The following is a 4,887-nucleotide window of genomic DNA, read 5'->3' on the forward strand; positions in this document are numbered from 1 at the left end:
AGCAAGATCGTTTGTGACTGATGAAGAAGAGTTCCTTTTAGGCATATTGGATTTCTATCATACTCCCATTGACTGTTTTCTTCAATTACAATGGACTTCAGTCCATGCTAATAAAGGTGTTGGAATTGATCTGTGCCATGGAGTGTTTCCTGGGTGAATTCCTTCATCCCCAAAGATTGTAAGAATTTGGCACCACCTTGCACACAGGGGCACCCGCAGCACACCTGACAAAGGCTGTTCAGGATTCTACACCATAGCAAAGATCTGGTAGCTATTCTTAAGTAGTTGGCGCAAAAAAACATTTTCATAGGCTCAGACTGTCAACCACTGTATAATTTATTGGTTATATAAATGAGGTTATATCTCATCAACCTTAGAGACAGCTCAACAATTTACTTGGCTACTTGAAAAACCCCAAAGATCATTGGTTGATGTCACTGGTGATTTTCATGTTGTTTTTCCAGTAAGGTGTTTTTAGATTTGATAGCCCTAGGGAATGAAATCCACAAGGAATAGGCATAGCATGACCAGTTGCAGAGCAAGCTTCTACCCACCACCAACCATGCCTTAAATCTGACCTGGAGGAGCAAACCTGCAGGGGCAGTGGGTTCAGTCTCCATTCTCATGCAATTCCCTCTGTTTAGACTGCCAAGACAGATACCAGTTAGTGCCATTTGTTATGCTGGCTTTTGTGTTATCAGCATCTGTCCACTAGAACTATACTGAGAAAACCAAGTCATTTCATCTAGGCCATCAACAACTGTGACTCACTGTCAACCTGAATTGAATTTGAACCAATAACCTAAAGGAGAAAACCAATTGTAGGATACAGAGCTTAACTCTTGGAGAGGCTTAAAATATTCTTCATTATTCCCTTGGCAACTATAAAGATAAATATGTACTTATTCAAGTTTTATTTTTGCAGGTAACAAGCTAATCAGTGTAGAAATTAAGGGTCTAATTGGCTTCTACCTGTAGGTATGGAAGACATGAAAGTAGCATACACCTGCTGCAATGAGCCAAAAATTTGCTGGAAGGGAGTTGATTCTACAGTTCATCATAACAGCAGTCTTCCACTCTGCAGAAGCTTCTCCATGTGAATGCCACGTGCTTTGGACACTTGGGGTTTCAGGTTGCGAACTGGAGTGAAAGAGCCTGGTGTGGGAATAGCTGTTCTGTGCAGCATGATCCCCTGACAAACCTGCAAGGAAATACATGAATGAATTACCAGTGATCCTCTCAGCATTTACTCCCCACAGGATTCTGTTACACTACATACTACGTTGGTGGCAAAGAACCTCACTGGCCATGGCTAGAGCTGCACAGAGACAAAAAGTTTGGCCCCTTTGCATGAGGCCTCAGCCCTCTACAAATTCACCAAGATCTCTGGGATTTACCATCGATGGGAGGACATCCACAATTTATAAAAGATGAAGATCTGGCCCCCTATTCTTATGATTTGTCTGTATTTTCTCATCCACTAACTAACATGAGGGATCTGATGTATATAGCTAGGAACATGTTATGTCTTTTTTCTGTGAGCTGCCCCTTTAAATTCCTAGAAGTTGATGGTGAATCTGTTTAACAGATGAGACCTACCTTGGCAGCAATGTCAAAGTGTTGACTGGTTTCAGGATGGCGGGAGACCAGTCAAGAGATTTGTCTCCCTGCATCTAATCATTGGGGTTTAAGATTGCCTGAAATAAAAACCAACAAGGGAGCGTAGGAGTAAAACGCAAGTATGTTTATTAGACCAACAACAGTCAAACAAGGTAAGTAAATGGGGTATGCTATAAAGGACTCCCAACACAGGTAAGCAGGGTAAATAGGTAAAGGTGACATTATAACTATACTGACTGTGACCAAAAAGGGTTTACTCCCTTTCCAAGACGGGTCCCAGGTAAAGGGTACAGAGGACTTTAAAAGGTCTCTGCCATTTCTTGCAGCTTGCATCTGGAACCTCACAACCTCACGATGCAGATTGGATCCGGAACCGACCAGGTGACTCAGCAGAGTGAGGAGTGGACCTCAGACAACAGGTAGATGGTAACTCTGCTTGATGCTGGTAATTCTTCTTTCTCCTTCTCTGCGGCATCATGGGTGCGAGTAAGATCCAGGTGAGAGGGTGGGAGCTAGAAGCTCACTGTGGCAGGGCAGGGGTGAAACCCCTTGAATGCCCTGCTAAAATGCTGGCTAAGCTCTGCTTTCGGGCAGAGAGGCCAGGAGCAGAGGCTCAAAGCAGCCAGCAGAGAGCCCAGCTGCTGGCCCTAACGAGGGCTGGCTCACTGCAATAGACTGAGCTAAGCAGCGACAGCTGGGCTGAAGTCTGGGAGGGCTATAAAAGCCCTGAACAAAACTCAGTTAGGAGGCTAGCCTGGGAGGGGACAGGAGGCTACAGCTCTGTCTCCTCACCACAGGAAGGAAGCCTCAAGGGCCAAGAGACCCTGCAACGGGTTGGAAAGGGGATAACTGTTGGGGGATAAAGGGGACTGCACGGTGGCACTGTAAAATAAAGCACAAGGGTGAAACACCAGAAGAAGGTGTGAGAACTCTTATTTTACCAGCCTCAGCACAGGGCAAGAAGGCAGAAACCTGTGCGGACCATCTGACAATCACCCTTGCGTGCAATTGTGTTAATCCCTCCCACACCCCAAGGCACAGTGCTCTGGCCTAAACTCCTGAGTAGAACACACTGCTGTGGTCCAGCACTCTGCCACTCGGATAGGCAGCTCCGTCCTTCTGATGTGCTAGCCCTTGTATGCCCTGCTGTTACCGAGCAGATTACATGTCAAATGATTACTTGGTTCCCTGCCTTTTCAGTAGAAAGGGGGCGGGAGGGGGGGGAAACTATGTTGACCTGAATGTTATGGGTTAGTTGTTATGGCTCGCCACTGATTCCATCCGACCAGAAGATTTATAGGTTCTTGTCCAATTCAGACTACAGGGTCCGAGAACTCAGAGAGTTCTATATCGGGAGAGGACTCTCGGGGTACTTGGCAAAAACACTTACACTGAGGACAATACCAAAGTGATAAAAAACTTTATTGAGATTAACAAAAGAATTATAAATGCTATGAAACTTATAACTGCAAAACAGTTAAAAAATTCCAAAACTCCTGGTGTAACCTTCCTATTATAAGTACCTTAACTTAACATACTCACACCCTTCCTTGAGGACCCGATAATAGGAGGTGAAGGACCAGCCTTACTCCTTGCATGCCCGATAACACGATGGTGCTGGCTTCCCCAATAGTTAGGAATGTTGAGTAGTTCTACTATGCTACACAAGCTGAGCTGATAGCATGATAGAAGATAGTCTATAGAATATAGAACAAAGAAAAGAAAGAGCTAAAGCTCTCTTCCTTACAAGATATTTTATAGGATCTATACCCAAATCTTATTTCTGTACCCTAAGAAATGTATGGGTACCCTTATCCTATAGGTTAGTGGATTATGACACTTACTCTCTATATATTAATAAGGATTATCTCACTCCCAGAACTGCCAACTTAGGCTCTCTTGGCGACTTCCAGGTTTGTGGTATACCCTGCGGTTACCAACCGGTTGCAGACGCCGGATAAACCTGTTCAGTGTTGTGTGTAGTTCCTCCCTTTGGTTCCCCAAAGTTCAGGGACCATTCCTATCAGTGCCAAAGGTTACCAGCTTTTATGCTGACTTACTTTTACTGATTATATTTTTAGCTATTTAATGGATCTTACCAGATACAGGCCGGTAGGCTTCTTGCATTTCAGCAAAATGTATTCTATGTATAATTATTAAGAAACACATATCATATGCCTCAACACATCCTAAATTCATAGGAATTAATACTGATAAAATATAAGAATAAAATGGATTAATTCAGAAAGAGAAACATATTATTTGATACGGCTGGCTGGATGAGTAGGATACAATAGCTAGCAAAGTAATCCTATGGGCTACAACTACACCTGAGGAGGCGGAAGATGGGCAGCCAAGATGGATTCCTAGTTGTTGTTGCCAGAATTTCAAGATGGCATGAGGGTATTAATGCCAAAACAGAAATCTCCCTCCTAGAGTCCCCTCCTTGTCAGCAAGGATTCCCTTTTTTAACACAGGGATCTGATGCCAACACACCTCGCTAGCACCCAGTTAGGGTGGCACACCTGGATTTCTTGTCTACCTTCCTGAAATTGTTGCGAGCCCACCTGTAATGCGACAAATGCAATACAAACATAACACATTGCAATGAAAACAAGATTGTAAAAGGATGTACCAATAAATGCCAGGATTCAGCAACCTTGGTGGGGTCAGCAAACAGAGATTTCCACCAATTACTTATAGCCGCTGTCCTCTGCACTCTTTAGAGGACCGCTTCTATTTGTTCTGATGAGTGGTGAATGGTGAGCATTACTGACTTACCTCATTCTACCACCTCATCGACATGCTTGGTGAGGTCTGGGTGCTCCATCAATTGGCTGATGAACGAGATGTTTAGTCCCAGACTCACCGGTTCAACATGATCATACAAATAGTATGCAGTTTCAATGGCTTTAGAGGTCATCCTTTCCGATTGAAACCTAACATCGCATCCCTCTATGGTTAAGACAAAACATAAGCACAAGTTAGGGTGGATGTAATTATTTATAGCATAAAAGGTATTTACAATAAAAGTTTTGCAAGAACTCCAGAGACATACACAATGATCATTAATGACTGCTATCTGGGAATGAGAAACAGGTTGAGGCTGCAATTCATAATGGCATTTGCCTTTGTTGATATTTAAGCAAATGTGCACACCTAAGAATACCCCAGTTAGACACAGGTATCCTTGGTTGGGCTTCCATACACATGAATCAATATCTACTGTATGATACTCTATCCCCTCCTGAACTACCCACTTCAGCA

The 4,887-nt window shown here is 43.5% G+C and overlaps 1 long non-coding RNA gene across 1 annotated transcript; it reads right to left on the minus strand.

Moving 5' to 3' along the window:
- Positions 1 to 318: 318 nt before the first annotated feature.
- On the minus strand, positions 319 to 3,579 carry LOC128834803 (uncharacterized). Its single transcript, XR_008444490.1, has 3 exons — positions 3,163 to 3,579; positions 1,600 to 1,697; positions 319 to 1,201 (listed from the first exon to the last, which is right to left on the minus strand). It is a non-coding gene; the product is annotated as an uncharacterized LOC128834803 (long non-coding RNA).
- Positions 3,580 to 4,887: the final 1,308 nt, after the last annotated feature.

Source organism: Malaclemys terrapin, chromosome 3 (assembly GCF_027887155.1).
Source record: "Malaclemys terrapin pileata isolate rMalTer1 chromosome 3, rMalTer1.hap1, whole genome shotgun sequence".
NCBI lineage: Eukaryota > Metazoa > Chordata > Testudines > Emydidae > Malaclemys > Malaclemys terrapin.